The sequence below is a fragment of the Branchiostoma lanceolatum genome, chromosome 9, assembly GCF_035083965.1.
Source record: "Branchiostoma lanceolatum isolate klBraLanc5 chromosome 9, klBraLanc5.hap2, whole genome shotgun sequence".
NCBI classification, from domain to species: Eukaryota; Metazoa; Chordata; class Leptocardii; order Amphioxiformes; family Branchiostomatidae; genus Branchiostoma; species Branchiostoma lanceolatum.
Genome location: NC_089730.1, coordinates 17,982,591 through 17,999,261, shown reverse-complemented (window position 1 = coordinate 17,999,261; position 16,671 = coordinate 17,982,591). Strand labels below are relative to the sequence as shown.

General features: G+C 44.3%; 1 long non-coding RNA gene across 1 annotated transcript; it reads right to left on the bottom strand.

The window, feature by feature from the left end:
• Positions 1-949: 949 nt before the first annotated feature.
• On the bottom strand, positions 950-2,546 carry LOC136441186 (uncharacterized). Its single transcript, XR_010756861.1, has 2 exons — positions 2,422-2,546; positions 950-1,687 (listed from the first exon to the last, which is right to left on the bottom strand). It is a non-coding gene; the product is annotated as an uncharacterized lncRNA (long non-coding RNA).
• Between the last annotated feature and the right edge of the window lie 14,125 nt (positions 2,547-16,671).

Sequence of the window (16,671 nt, the reverse complement as noted above, 5' to 3'; positions counted from 1 at the left end):
GTTGACTGTTCCATATCAACATATCACGGATAGCACGGAAAATGTATATAATGAACTTCTCCATATCAACCTTTTGAACAATAGAACTACCCCTAAGGTAGTTCTTCCGATACATAGATAGAGAGTCACAACATCGCCCCTCTGCACAATGCAATGACAAAAAGCCGAAAACAAATGATATCCCATTTTGGAATGATGTTTGTCAAGTATGCATATTTCAGGTCCTGTTATTATACAAGGGCACAGGAGGCCAACGTATATATTGTTTTGGCTTGAAAACAGCAAAGAAAGTACAAATCCATCATTCAAGAATGGTGTATGCAAAATTTCAAGTAATGTATTTGCGCTTTAGATTAGAAAAAAGTTAGATCCAGCTGCTTGTTCCTTCGTATGGAATGGTTGACTGTTCCATATCAACATATCACGGATAGCAGGGAAAATGTAGAGCGGGGATAATGCTGGCTTTTAATAGGCAATAAACGTTGAGGAAAATGTTGTGGTTGTGTTTTCTTATGATTACGAACGGGTCTTTTGTTTTTGATGTTTGAAAAGAGCACTCACCCGCCTGCCTGAGTCTCACTAACAAACTTTGTGACTTTTCCTGGAAAGTAGATCTTAGGTGGTGAATTGTGATGGCTTCTTACTAGGTTGAGAATATAGATAACAAGGCTAGATATTTCTAATCCTTCGTATTCATCAACTATCCAATGAATACGTTGATAAAGGTTAGGCATTCAGGTAAAGAAATACAACAGTCACTCAAACAACAGGTATTTTTGTTAAGTTTGAGACGTCTCAGGTAGCTCCCAGTACATTTTCTCAGCCACCGACAAAGGGTAGTGGATGCTACATGACACATCTGGCCTTTTTCCACTATCTGTAGCTCTCTAGTTGCTTGAGCAAGAGTACTAAATATGTGCTTGGAAGTTGCAAGGATCAGAAACAACAATCAGGTGATGCCAATTTATTGCAGTGAGTTCATCTAGAGCAATGTAGATAACAGGGAGGAGGAGACCATGACAGAAAATAATAGATAACATCAACTTTTAAGTTCTTTATCCAGTTTAGGCCAATTTAAAATCTGATTTTTATTATTGTTCCACATTATGTATTTTGGTTTATTAGCTATTTAACGTCACAAAACGATAACATGTCCTTAGCCAATTTGGTTTGGGGGTATGATTTGCCATAAGTTTTCCTTCTTTCATGTTCTTTTCAGTTCAAAGTCGAATAGTGCGTCTATTCCGGTCCATAAATGCTAAAATTTATATCGATATTATTATATAGTTATACAAATGTAGCAATCTATAGGAAGGCTGAAGACAGAAAAATAGTTGGTATTTCTATATCATAATTCTAAATCTTTATAAGTTATTATATTCTATATTATTGTTATCAACAATATTTCTACCTTCTTATATATTCTCTATGTTAATATGATTTAATCATTAATTAATATTGACAGTTTATAGATAATCTTTAAAGACAAGTAGAATAGACAAAGATCATTATATACTTATATATATTATATACTTCATCTACAAGCAGAGAATATATGAAATCATTCCAGATATCGTGTTTCTGTCCGTTCCGGGTTTTCGTTATCTTTAGGCGTCCTCGGTAACAACTTCGGCAGTATTCGGAGTCAACAGCAACAGCCTCGGAGACGCGCCGATGTTCTTGAACCCTGGCGAATTAGAGAAAGTCTTTGTTACCTTCTTTCAGAAAGAATCGTCAATAAAAGACATTTCATTTTGATAACAGTCCATATTAACAGAAGAATATGCCCCCTGTGCGACCAAACATTGTACAGATCGATCGCTCAGCGTATTTTAAAGATTATTAAATCCCTTCACTTTTGTATGTTTTAATGCTTGTTTCACAATTCTTTTACATCGTGCATTGTCATCAATAACAAAATCAAAGGCCACACAAATCCAACTTTGGTCACAGTATGGTCGCTCAGCGATCGCCTTCTACTGTAAATAGGGTCATTGAGTGACATTTTATAGAACGATTTATGTATGATCCGTAACTTTTTTAATCGTATACACGACATGACGTAAAAACAATATGATTTTTGATACATCAAAGATAACAAAATGAACGCATTTCTCAGTGACATTCTTTTGAATAGCTAGTTGGTTTGGGGGTACTTGATGGCTACTTAATGTTCGCCACGGGTTGCATGAATGGAAACTTAAATCTTCTGTGTCAATTTGTTTTGTCCATTTATCTAGTAGATTGCAGGATGAAAGACCGTCATGTTTTTTAAACCACTGGCTTTCGCCGAGAGCTAAATATCGAACATCTGTTCGGAGATTAGTCGTTTCCACTAAATTTGCGAATAGGTTGCCGTAAACTGAAGCCAAAGTAATGCATCTATAACTGATACTGAAGCGAAACATTGTTTCAACCCACCTTCCAGATCCTTGTGGTTCTCTGCACGCCCCAGACGAACGCGCCAGGCGAGTAGTGCGAGTACTGCAGTCAGCAGACCCAGGCCTACAGCAAACACCACCCACATCGATGGGGAGGGGGGCATCGTGGCTGGAGGGACGAGAGGAAGAGAAAGTGTGTAATACCATAGTAACGTCTACATACGTCAAAGACGCTACGTAGTGCCTGTGTAACCTAAACAACGTATGATCAACTGCTGATGTGTTCTATCTGCATAATGTGACGTCAAAGAGGCAGTTTACGGCTCATTCATTGACGAAAACTGGAGTTTGATGGTTGAAAATGCTGGTGAGTCCAATATTCGTGGTAGTAGTTTCACCGTAATGTATCTCGATACGGTGTTCCAGGTCATGTTTGCGTGTATAAGTCTAAGAATTTTATCCCGTATGTAGTTTCCATGTAGTTTTGTAGGAAAAGAAATTGCATGCAGATTCTATTTCATACGACGATAACGTTGACCAAATATCTATCAGATCAGAGTTACTGTGTTGAATTATTTTCTAACTATCCGAGGGACGTCCTTAACCGAAGATATGTACTCATTTCCAAGTCGAGTTTGGAAACAGGTGTTACGGGCCCATCCCAAGGTCAAAGTTTTTGACTTTCTGGGTATTCGAAATCAGAAACTTCAGATTCTACAGGTCAACGGCACTGACAACGAGACTTCCTTGTCACATTATTAAAAGAAAAAGAAGTTTATATTTCACCTTCTTTGCACACACGGCCAGGAGGGTCGTCATAGTCTGCTGAATGATCCTCAAAGCCATCCAGACATGCGCACTTAAAGGACCCGATAGTGTTCTGACACGTGGCGAAAGGTGAGCAGTTGTTGTCCTCCAGAGATGCACACTCGTCATGATCTGGACAGAACAACATGTGTGGCGTTATTTAGGATACTTCTTAACAAAGAATGTCAAACACCAAATCTGCAGGGAAAAAATTCATTAATTAATTAATTCATTCATTCATTCATTCATCCATTCGTTCCTTTATTCATTCAATCACTTATTCAATCATTCATCAATTCATTAATCCATTTGCACTCTGCTTTTGCCCGGGCTGCATCGTCTTATTACTTTAACTAACTGAGTATTACCCAAAGCCGAAAATGTCGTCCCGACCCTCTCCAAACCATGGTTCGGAGTTAGCCGTGAGAAAAGGTCATCTGTGAGTGAGAGCTGGTAGGAGAGGTTGCCTACAAGTCTTTGAAAGTATTCTGCTGCAGCCGACTATAACTGTTGAAACTCGTAGCCTGGAAATCTATATTCTGCTTGGCCGCAATCAGAGGAGTAAACCGGAGCTAGAGTAGAATGGATCAAATACTACTGCCAATTTTAGCTACGGACTGGTCGGAAGTAGGGTCATGGGAAGGTTGTGACTGTATGGCCCTGGGACTTAACGTACCTGAGACCTTGTGTCCCTGTTCGTGTTCAATCAGCAGGTAGGTCCCGTTGTGCGCCTTGACCCGTTCCTTCAGCGTCTCCTGGAGGATGTACGGCACGTCGTCGCCTGCTTGCTGGAATAGGGGGCTGTCGTCCGGCAGGTAGATTTTGTAGTGGGCGATGATGCTTCCCGGGAGGAACGTGCGGATGTCCATGTCCAGAAACTCGTCCTTTGTCAGCGAACCCTCGGCGTACAGGTCTCGTAGCTGCGAAGAAATGTGAAACCGTAAAAAGTGTCATCAGAGTCACTGAGTACGGAGTTTCTTCCAACTAGACCAAGATGAAGTCTAAGACAGACAATTTACACCAGTCACGAAAGGTTTACAATCACGTTTGGGACCTCATAGCTTCAGTACGAAGTAGAACGAGTAATTGCGGCCCAGGAGTCATCAGGGATTTGTAGCATCGGGGCCCGGCCGGGCCATAAACCCCATACGGGCACCGGCGGATATGTGACCCTCGCATCAATAAGGATTGGAGCCAAAACCTTTTGATTCTTAGTAAGAAAACATAAATGAAAGACTATCACACTCACCACATCCCGGAGTTCCTTCACAAGCTTTCTGAACTCTTTGGAGTTACTGTCGTACAGCTCATCGTAAAAGTCATGCGCCAGCATACGTGTTGCCACGGTGTAAGTCAGGAAACCTAAAAATCAAATTAGATATTGCAGTGTTAAAGCCTCAAATATCTGAATACTTAACATTTTGGATTGCATCTTTTGGCTGCATTGCAAGTATAACCAACTTCTTCACGCGTTTAATAACCATTACGTGTCTCTTTTGGTGCTATTTCGTTGAACACAGTGCCATGTCACTGAATCATCATTTATGCAATCAAGTAATTACAAGGTGTAGATTTTGCCGCATTTAGTTAATCACGTTTTTGGTTTTCAAATGTACTGGCAGACTACTCAAATGTATGATATATCAACGAGATACAGAAAGTGGAAGTTCTGCTGTAGTACTATGTAAAACCGCCAGGGCAACTCAAATGAAACCTTTGCTTTGATAGGTCACGATCTAATAGCAAACTAATCCATCTGTAGCTTCTTTAGCTATGCCGCTGAAATACAAGCACCGTTGCAGACTCTACACTGAAGTCTAAACCTGATTGCGAAAATAACGTTTTACCTCTGCACTTTCCAGCCAGTTCCTTGTAATGTGGCTGCTTGCATTGGCACTCGTACCCACCAGGGACGTTCTTGCATTCTCTCTTCTTGTCTCCACAGTCAACATCGAGGCACCTGTCGATTTCTGCGGTCAAAGACAAGTTTTAGTTCGCTCGAAGTTGGCGGAGCAAGAATGTCCACACAATTAAGGAAAAAACCCCAAAGAAATTGATTCATAATCATATTCAGTACGTTATTCAAGTTAAAAAAGACCAGGTAATAGTAATAAATGCTAGTATCAAAGTATCAACTGCGTCACTTATGTGTCACAAATAAAGATACAGTCCTCTGATTTCTAAATGTAAGTATAAACAAAAGAATCGATGATAAAACAGGCATTATTGATATAACACGAAATGGGCAGCAAATTTTTTAATTTTCGAACTTCAAGATAACGAGTTCAAGAATCATTTCCCTTACATTTTGTTTATGGTGAAAAAATGGCAACGTATAGATATGACTACGTACTGGCAACGCACTACGCCTAAGCTTGAAAACATTAAACTTTACACAGTAACAATATTTTCTTTGTGTGTGTATGTGTATGTGTATGTATGTGTGTATGTATGTGTGTGTGTGTGTGTTTGTGTAAGGAGAGTTTATATATATCTTACCACATGTGATGATATTTCCCTCTTCGCAGAGGCATTCTTGGCCATCTTCTGCCCAGCGTTCTCCAAGCTTAAAAAAAATAGCATATACAAAATGACACACTGTCTGAATGGTCTGGTAACTTTTGCTTGTTGAATGCCGCCGCAATTACATTTTTGTGTGTGATAGCCTATTGGGAGGGTGTGTGTGTGTCCACAAAGAAAGAGCATATAGCATAGCTCCTACTCCATCGATAGGGTTTTAAGGCAGCCTTTTTGGTAATGAGACATTTGAACTATGACACAAAGACCACTACCCCAAGAATGCCGTTAGTTTGCAATCGTACGGCGATCGAAAGACGAATGTAACCAACACATTCCTAAAAGAACTACCCAACACAATCCACATAGTCAAATAAAATGACTTATGGTATCTCTTTATCTTACATAACTTTTATGAGATTCTTGTATAAGATATATTGATACTAACCACATGATAGCGTCCGTCGTCATTGGTACAGCCGCACTGTTCCTTCGGGACGCAGTCTTGTCCGCTCAGGACGAAGCCAGGGTTGCATTCGCAGCCCTCCACACATTTATGGGCGCAGTTGTCAGGAGCATTGGGGTTCGAGCAGGTAGCAGGGCACGCACTTGCACATGAAGAGAATGTGCTGTTGGCTTGACATTGCATGGCTGTGACAAATTGAAAACAGAAAAAGTTAAAAGGACAGAAAGAACTGGAATAAAAGTTAATCTGTGTTTGGCTGTATTGACACAAATATTTCATACCGTAAAGCGCTTATCAACAAATTTGCAACCAGTCTCCTGACCCCTTTCAAATTAAAATAACATGAAGCCTATGTTCCCGAAAAAAAGGCGGGGACCGATAATGACTGCCATGCACCTTTTACACTTCCGTTTAGGACCAGAGGACTGTTCAAAGCTTGTTGCTAAGCGCTAAACTTTTTTAAATATAATAGTAGCATCAAATTCATATATAATATGACATTGGCATTTGGATGAACTTTTTCTTATTATAAAAGCATCAAATTCATATATAATAGTACACTGGCATTTGGATGTATTCCATGCCATTGTCATATTTGCAATAAAACTCACGGCAAAGATCAGCAGTCCTCCAGGCAAATGACGGCACGCCTGCCTCCACACAGGCAGCGGCGTAAGCCTCCAGGTTCTCGCAGAGACCTTGGATGTCTCCGTTCCGAGCGCACATGTCAAACACGCACGCCGACACGTAAGCTTCGGGCTCCACGGTACCATGGCAGACAGCGAACGGACTGTCAGAATCTTTGACCCGCGCACACCCGTCGCTCGACTCGGCAACTGCCTGCACGTCGCTGTGGCAGCTGGGATTCTCGCCGGTCGGACCGATGATACCATCGGGACAACTGAAAGATATTGGTCTCATTATCAGTGTACCGCATATCGGAATGTTACTCGTACTTCAAAATAGCTTACCTTTCCAGACAAATAAAATAACTGGCGGGATATTGGACAAAGGAAATGAAGAAAAAAATTATTAAGTGCACTGCCTGGCACTTTTCACCTAAATTCCTGTCAGTGTTCCCTGCCTACCTAGCACGTGGAAATGAACCGTTCTGCTGTATTTCTCGCGGACCTCGACAAGTTTTGTTTTCAGTTTGTAAAAGACTTTTGTTTTGAAATACTAGGCATCAGTGTTTCATATACAGGAATGAATATTAAAATGATTGCTTGGCTGGTTGAAGTGCATCTAAGCAATGATGTTCACCATTTTGTCCGCCATCTTAACATTTGCGATTCTTCTGGAAAAAAAAATCATGCGACCAATGGAGCCAGTTTCTGAGAGTTTGAACCCAATTTTTCGCAGTCCATTGAGATACCAGCTCCGCTTAAGTGTGTCTATTATGCAGATACGCATACCTCGATATATCTGTGATCCAGCTCTGTCCGAAGGTGTTCCAATCGTTCGCGATTATTCCGTCTGGTGACATGAACTCGTCACTCGGGTCGCCGTTGTAGTTACCGCACAGACCTCCCACCTGGTCCTTGTAGTTGGACGGAACCACCACCTACAGCAGGGGGGGGGGGGGGGGGGCAGTACCGTAACGTTATAACTTAAATGCTGGAATGGGTATTGATGATCATTTTGGATGCAGCTAAATCATCGTTCTTTCGTTCGTTCGTTTAGACCCTTGTAGCGGTGACACATAGAGCAGCAAGTCATCTTACTGTTTCAGTAGCACTGTATATATTTACATGGAGGGGTCGTTTGTCCCTTCCCTAATAACGTACTAGAGGCATATCCTCGAACACAATACCCCATTTACTCCCCATCCGAAAGACAGGTGTTGTCAAATACGAGATGTCCTGACCCAATATTGAACCAGGGTCTCTCAGCCAGTAACCGATTGGAATCAGAAGCTCAACTGTGAGGCTGCTACCAGTTGAGGTATAGGAACATCCCACGGCTAGCTTATGATTATATTATGACTAACCAAAGGTGTGAATCCGAATCATCATTTACCCTAGAACTATCGTAGAGTGGAACTCGTTGCCACCATTAATTGCAGAAGCATCCTCATTAGATGGCTTTAAACAACATTTATTAGCTGATGCAAAATGTACATGCCGTTGTTGCAGGTCGCTACGTGTACGTCAAACGTTTCCAAAACATTCACAACTCCAATCAGAATGATACAGTATAAACTTACAGAATGGCAACATCCAATTTACATTTACCTACCTTAGCATAGTGGTACCCATCATAGGACAGCTCCACTCCAAGTTCCGTCTGGATCTTAACGAACCGCCCGCTCACATCGGCCGTGATCTTGCCGCCATCCAGGACGATGGGTAAAGAGGAGACTTTCCCGCCAACCTGTTTCGGAAACAGGAAGACGATTCCGTTTAGAGCCATGCCATGGTGTAACAAGAAATCGGAGATCTTGTACCTCCGTCAACTATATATATTTCACTGTTTTTTTGGTGACTTTTTGTTTCATTCATTATAGTGAATTTTAGGGTAATTCTGTCTGATGCATTTTCCTGCTGGTTTTGATATGGTAAAATATATGAGATTAGCAGGACATTAAAGACAAGAACTAGCTTATCCAGGGACCTTTCTGGAAAATTTGACCTAGCTTCCTGTCAGTATCTCCGGCGAGCCTTGGAAGCAGCTCACTCTACTGAATTCAAATAGATTTTGGCACACAAGCAAACACAGAGACACACCTATAGCGAAAGCCAAACCTCCTAAACACTGTCGATATGAAGGTGTGGTCATGTCAGCAGAAGCTAGCAAACGTGCGAAAGTAATGTAAGCAAGTAGAGTAAAGGAGAAGAAAAGAAGAGTCGGAAAAACGGACAATGACAAGGACTGGATTCTTTCTTAGACCCAAACATTTGTTTAGTACATTTTTGTACGTTTATGACAATGACGAGTTAGAAGCAGTGGGCGAAACAGTAGAGCACCCTTACGACCTCACCCGTCGGGGGCAAATTTCTGCATCCATTGCTCTGTGTTTTCAGATTTCTATTATGAACGGATGGTCTGATCAAATGATTGAGATGTGTTGGAATTGTAAAGGATTTATGCATTCTGTCCTCAGTCACTTTTGGAGAGGAAGTAAGCGGTTACCGCCCCGATTCTAACTAATTTTCAAACATCATGTTTACTTACGGTCACGGTCTTGCCTTGAATGATACCAATGCGGTACCCGTAAGCATCCAGATACACTTCCCTTGCAACGGAAGCACTGGGAATCCACGGCAGCTTCTCGTTCTGTACCTCTATGTTAAAGTCGGCACCGAGCCCTAGATCTTTAGCCAGGGTGTACCTGCACCAGCCTTGGAAGTGGTGGTGATATCCGTCAAACGTTTTGTGGTGTGGATCTCCATACACCATGCAGACTGCGGTTGCTGCAATAAAAAAACAAAAAAACTAGAGTTAGAAGATATCACGCCTCCGTGAGATACGTTGATATTTTTATTGTATCTCATGTCTGATTGCAGTTCGTAACTTATCCAAATAAGATTTTGAATAACATAAGTTGTGCCCTTTCATCATTCCACTTCATTTTAAAGTGACCGTGACTACAATACGAAAATTATATAACTGCCAAAACAAAGACAGACCAGAAACAACCACTCCCCGGTAATTTTTTGCCTCTTCCATTGACCCCGTGACCTGAAAAACCTGTCACTTCTGATAAACGTCATTTCACTGACAGCATCTTCCGACTAACTTTATGCCAATGTACTTGATTCACTTTACTTTGACAACCACGAACAAAAATACAGTACTAGTAATCAGACTCACAGAAGACAAAGCCTCTGAACATGTACACGGAGGCAAGAAATAATATTTGATGGCTTGAGAATAAAAACAAAGTATGATACAAACACGTACTTATATCACAGGTGGTCCCGATGTATCCTGGAGCACACACACAGATGAATGTGTTATCACCCTCCTTACACGTCGCTCCATTCTGGCATGGGTTAGGGTCGCAGTAATCTATCTCTATAGGTCAAAGAAAAAAATATTTAAGTCAAGGTTATAACTAATAGGGAGTTCCACACACTATCGATATCGAACTGTTTGCAAATCTTTGTATTTTTGTAACACATTAAGCAGAAATGCAGCGAATGATCAAATCAAAGCATTTTACACGATCTCAACCTTACTTGAGGTAAAGGTCTATGTTAGATTGCTGATATTGTTGGACACAGGAATCGCATGTCTATCAAAATTACTCTTAAATGTACGTACCTATTTCACACAAGGAGCCCTCAAATCCGGGCCTGCAGGTACAAGTCCCGTCATCGAAACACGTGCCTCCATTCTGGCATGGGTTAGGGTCGCATTTGTCTTCACTGTCATAGTCGGAAGTGGAGGCGCCACTTTCATCTTCATTTTCGGAAGTGGGAGATTCAATTTCGTCGTCATCTTCGGACGTGGATGTATCACTTTCATCTTCATCGTCTGGGGTTGAGGCGTTACTTTCGTTGTCACTTTCATCGTCAGCATTAGACGTTGGAACATCACTTCCATCTTCATCGTCAGACATTGATGCGTCACTTTCAACCTCATTGTCAGAGGTAGATGCGCCAATTCCCTCCTCATCGTTGGACGGGGAGGAGTCGCTTTCTTCTCCATTTTCAGACGTGTCAGCGTTGCTTTCATCCTCAATGTCGGAGCTTACATCAACTTTTGATTTAAAAAAAAAACGCAGAAGTGTCAGTCCATGTTCTGCTGCATATCATTTTTGACAATGGTAATGACGAGGTCAAAAAGTAAAGTCGAACTATAGATAGATGTTTAGAAATTAATCCACTTCATTATCAAAACATAATTTAACCAAGTGTCTACAACTGTACAAATATAAAATGAAAAAAAAAATGTCCAACAATACGTACCTATTTCACACCAATAACCCGTAAATCCTGGACTGCAGGAACACTCGTATTGTAAGCCATCAGACGTGCACGTGCCACCATTAGCACATGGGTTCGGCATACAGAAGTTGAAGGTGTAATCACCGCCGTAATCTTCAGAGTTGGCGGTGCTACTTTCATTTTCATCAACGGGGAAGGGAGTGTCACTTTCATCCTTGTTTGAGGAATTGCTTACGTCAATAAAGTCGTCATTATCGGATACATTTGAGTCCTCGGCATCCACTCCGCTGGACCTACCACTCTCAACTTCATTACCGCTGCTGGAAGCAGTTGATGCATCGTCACTCTCACCTCCAGAGATGAAGCTTTCACTTCCTTCATCGCTTTCGGGAGCAGTTGATTCATTATCCTCCCCACCTTCAGAGCTGCCGCTGTCACTTCCTTCATCGATACTGGAGGCAGTTGATTCATTATCCTCCCCGCCTTCAGAGCTGCCGCTGGCACTTCCTTCATCGCTACTGGAGGCAGTTGATTCATCATCACTCTCACCTTGAGAGCTGCCGCTGTCACTTCCTTCATTGCTACTGGAGGCAGTTGATTCATTATCCTCCCCGCCTTCAGAGCTGCCGCTGGCACTTCCTTCATCGCTACTGGAGGCATTTGATTCATTATCCTCCCCATCTTCAGATCTGCCGCTGTCACTTCCTTCATCGCTACTGAAGGCAGTTGATTCATTATCCTCCCCACCTTCAGAGCTGCCGCTCTCACTTCCTTCATCGCTACTGGAGGTAGTTGATTCATTATCCTCCCCACCTTCAGAGCTGCCGCTGTCACTTCCTTCATAACTACTGGAGGCAGTTGATTCATTATCCTCCCCACCTTCAGAGCTGCCGCTGTCACTTCCTTCATCGCTACTGGAGGCAGTTGATTCATTATCCTCCCCATCTTCAGAGCTGCCGCTGTCACTTCCTTCATCACTACTGGAGGCAGTTGATTCATTATCCTCCCCACCTTCAGAGCTGCCGCTGTCACTTCCTTCATCGCTACTGGAGGCAGTTGATTCATTATCCTCCCCACCTTCAGAGCTGCCGCTGTCACTTCCTTCATCACTACTGGAGGCAGTTGATTCATTATCCTCCCCATCTCCAGAACTACCGCTGTCACTTCCTTCATTGCTACTGGAGGCAGTTGATTCATTATCCTCCCCAACTTCAGAACTACCGCTGTCACTTCCTTCATCCCTGCTGGAGGCAGTTGATTCATTATCCTCCCCACCTTCAGAGCTGTCGATGTCATTTCCTTCATCACTACTGGAGGCAGTTGATTCATTATCCTCCCCACCTTCAGCCAGTGGCTCCAGGGACGATGCTGCCATGGAAATATCAGTCCCAAAAACAAAAGCCATGCACATACACCGTAAAGACCGTGTATCAACGACGACAGAGGCCGAGGTAGCTGCCTTGAACCTAAAACACAAATGCCCAGATTGCACAAGAGATTTTCCAACAAAAAGAGGCCTAGCCATTCACCGGAGTCGCTGGTGCCTACATCACCCCTCCACCGCCAACACCCGGTCACGTGCCGGTAGCCTCGCGGACAAGGAAGTACAGCGCCAGAAGAGAGTTGCCAAGGAAAAGGAACGTGGCCACGTCACCCTACAAGGCCAACAACTAGAAAACGTCCACACATTTGACTATCTTGGAAGCCGCATGCAATGTGATGGTGACCAGAAAGTAGATGTAAAATACAGAATGGACATTGCACAATCCCGCTTCAGCTCCCTACAACATATATGGAGGGACCACAGACTTCCGCATGCAATGAAGATACGTTTGTACAAATCTTCTGTCTGTTCAACCCTCACGCACAGCTGTGAAGCATGGGACATGACGCAGGACGTCACAAGAATGGTCAACGGTTTCAACAGCAGATGTCTACACGTGATCACTAAGAAACACTTTCGGGACACAGCAACAAACCCAGACTACAACCTGATGTCAGCCATCCGCCGTAGGAGACTCCGGTACCTGGGTCACATTCTCCGCATGGACCCCTCCAGACTGGTCAGGCGCACCCTGAAAGCCTACGTGTGCGGCGGAGACAACCCGCCTGAAGGCTCCCTGCTGATGGATTGTGAACACTTACCTTTTGAACACTTAGCTAGGCAAGCAAGAAACAGGCGCATGTGGAATGCCAGAATCACTAAGATAAAGTAATTTTCTAAAGCATGTAGCATAAGACCTTGGGTCTAAAAATGTAAAACATACATATACCCACCTTCAGAGCTGCCGCTGTCACTTCCTTCATCGCTACTGGAGGTAGTTGATTCATTATCCTCCCCTCCTTCAGAGCTGCCGCTGTCACTTCCTTCATCGCTACTGGAGGCAGTTGATTCATTATCCTCCCCATCTTCAGAACTACCGCTGTCACTTCCTTCATCGCTACTGGAGGCAGTTGATTCATTATCCTCCTCACCTTCAGAGCTGCCGCTGTCACTTCCTTCATCGCTACTGGAGGCAGTTGATTCACTATCCTCCCCACCTTCAGAGCTGCCGCTGTCACTTCCTTCATCGCTACTGGAGGCAGTTGATTCATTATCCTCCCCATCTCCAGAACTACCGCTGTCACTTCCTTCATTGCTACTGGAGGCAGTTGATTCATTATCCTCCCCACCTTCAGAACTACCGCTGTCACTTCCTTCAACGCTACTGGAGGCAGTTGATTCATTATCCTCCCCATCTTCAGAACTACCGCTGTCACTTCCTTCAACGCTACTGGAGGCAGTTGATTCATTATCCTCCCCATCTTCAGTGCTGCCGCTGTCACTTCCTTCATCGCTACTGGAAGCAGTTGATTCATTATCCTCCCAACCTTCAGGGCTGCCGCTGTCACTTCCTTCATCGCTACTAGAGGCAGTTGATTCATTATTCTCCCCACCTTCAGTGCTGCCGCTGTCACTTCCTTCATCGCTACTGGAGACAGTTGATTCATTATCCTCCCCATCTTCAGAGCTGCCGCTGTCACTTCCTTCATCGCTACTGGAGGCAGTTGATTCATTATCCTCCCAACCTTCAGAGCTGCCGCTGTCACTTTCTTTATCGCTACCGGAGGCAGTTGATTCATTATCCTCCCCATCTTCAGAACTACCGCTGTCACTTCCTTCAACGCTACTGGAGGCAGTTGATTCATTATCCTCCCCATCTTCAGTGCTGCCGCTGTCACTTCCTTCATCGCTACTGGAAGCAGTTGATTCATTATCCTCCCAACCTTCAGGGCTGCCGCTGTCACTTCCTTCATCGCTACTGGAGGCAGTTGATTCATTATTCTCCCCACCTTCAGTGCTGCCGCTGTCACTTCCTTCATCGCTACTGGAGACAGTTGATTCATTATCCTCCCCATCTTCAGAGCTGCCGCTGTCACTTCCTTCATCGCTACTGGAGGCAGTTGATTCATTATCCTCCCAACCTTCAGTGCTGCCGCTGTCATTTCCTTCATCGCTACTGGAGGCAGTTGATTCATTATCCTCCCCACCTTCAGAGCTGCCGCTGTCACTTCCTTCATCGCTACTGGAGGCATTTGATTCATTATCCTCCTCATCTCCAGAGCTGCCGCTCTCACTTCCTTCATCGCTACTGGAGGCATTTGATTCATTATCCACCCCATCTTCAGAGCTGCCGCTGTCACTTCCTTCGACGCTACTGGAGGCAGTTGATTCATTATCCTCCTCATCTCCAGAGCTGCCGCTGTCACTTCCTTCATCGCTACTGGAGGCAGTTGATTCATTATCCTCCTCATCTCCAGAGCTGCCGCTGTCACTTCCTTCATCGCTACTGGAGGCAGTTGATTCATTTTCTTCCCAACCTTCAGAGCTGCCGCTGTCACTTCCTTCATCGCTACTGGAGGCAGTTGATTCATTATCCTCCCCATCTCCAGAACTACCGCTGTCACTTCCTTCATTGCTACTGGAGGCAGTTGATTCATTATCCTCTCCACCTTCAGAGCTGCCGCTGTCACTTTCTTTATCGCTACCGGAGGCAGTTGATTCATTATCCTCCCCATCTTCAGAACTACCGCTGTCACTTCCTTCAACGCTACTGGAGGCAGTTGATTCATTATCCTCCCCACCTTCAGTGCTGCCGCTGTCACTTCCTTCATCGCTACTGGAAGCAGTTGATTCATTATCCTCCCAACCTTCAGAGCTGCCGCTGTCACTTCCTTCATCGCTACTGGAGGCAGTTGATTCATTATCCTCCCCATCTTCAGAGCTGCCGCTGTCACTTCCTTCATCGCTACTGGAAGCATTTGATTCATTATCCTCCCCATCTTCAGAACTACCGCTGTCACTTCCTTCATCGCTACTGGAGGCAGTTGATTCATTATCCTCCCCATCTCCAGAGCTGCCGCTGTCACTTCCTTCATCGCTACTGGAGGCAGTTGATTCATTATCCTCCCAACTTTCAGAGCTGCCGCTGTCACTTCCTTCATCGCTACTGAAGGCAGTTGATTCATTATCCTCCCCATCTTCAGAGCTGCCGCTGTCACTTCCTTCATCGCTACTGGAGGCAGTTGATTCATTATTCTCCCCACCTGCAGAATTGCCGCTGTCACTTCCTTCAACACTACTGGAGGCAGTTGATTCATTATCCTCCTCATCTCGAGAGCTGCCGCTGTCACTTCCTTCATCGCTACTGGAGGCATTTGATTCATTATCCTCCTCATCTTCAGAGCTGCCGCTGTCACTTCCTTCATCGCTACTGGAGGCAGTTGATTCATTATCCTCCCAACCTTCAGAGCTGCCGCTGTCACTTCCTTCATCGCTACTGGAGGCAGTTGATTCATTATCCTCCCCACCTTCAGAGCTGCCGCTCTCACTTCCTTCATCGCTACTGGAGGCAGTTGATTCATTATCCTCCCCACCTTCAGAGCTGCCGCTGTCACTTCCTTCAAGACTACTGGAGGCATTTGATTCATTATCCTCCTCATCTCCAGAGCTGCCGCTGTCACTTCCTTCATCGCTACTGGAGGCAGTTGATTCATTATCCTCCCCACCTTCAGAGCTGCCGCTGTCATTTCCTTCAACACTACTGGAGGCATTTGATTCATTATCCTCCTCATCTCCAGAGCTGCCGCTGTCACTTCCTTCATCGCTACTGGAGGCATTTGATTCATTATCCACCCCATCTTCAGAGCTGCCGATGTCACTTCCTTCATCACTACTGGAGGCAGTTGATTCATTATCCTCCTCACCTTCAGAGCTGCCGCTGTCGGTTCCTTCATCGCTACTGGAGGTAGTTGATTCATTATCCTCCCCATCTTCAGAGCTGCCGCTGTCACTTCCTTCATCGCTACTGGAGGCAGTTGATTCATTATCCTCCCAACCTTCAGAGCTGCCGCTGTCACTTCCTTCATCGCTACTGGAGGCAGTTGATTCATTATCCTCCCAACCTTCAGAGCTGCCGCTGTCACTTCCTTCAACACTACTGGAGGCAGTTGATTCATTATCCTCCTCATCTCCAGAGCTGCCGCTGTCACTTCCTTCATCGCTACTGGAGGCAGTTGATTCATTATCCTCCTCTTCTCCAGAGCTGCCGCTGTCACTTCCTTCATC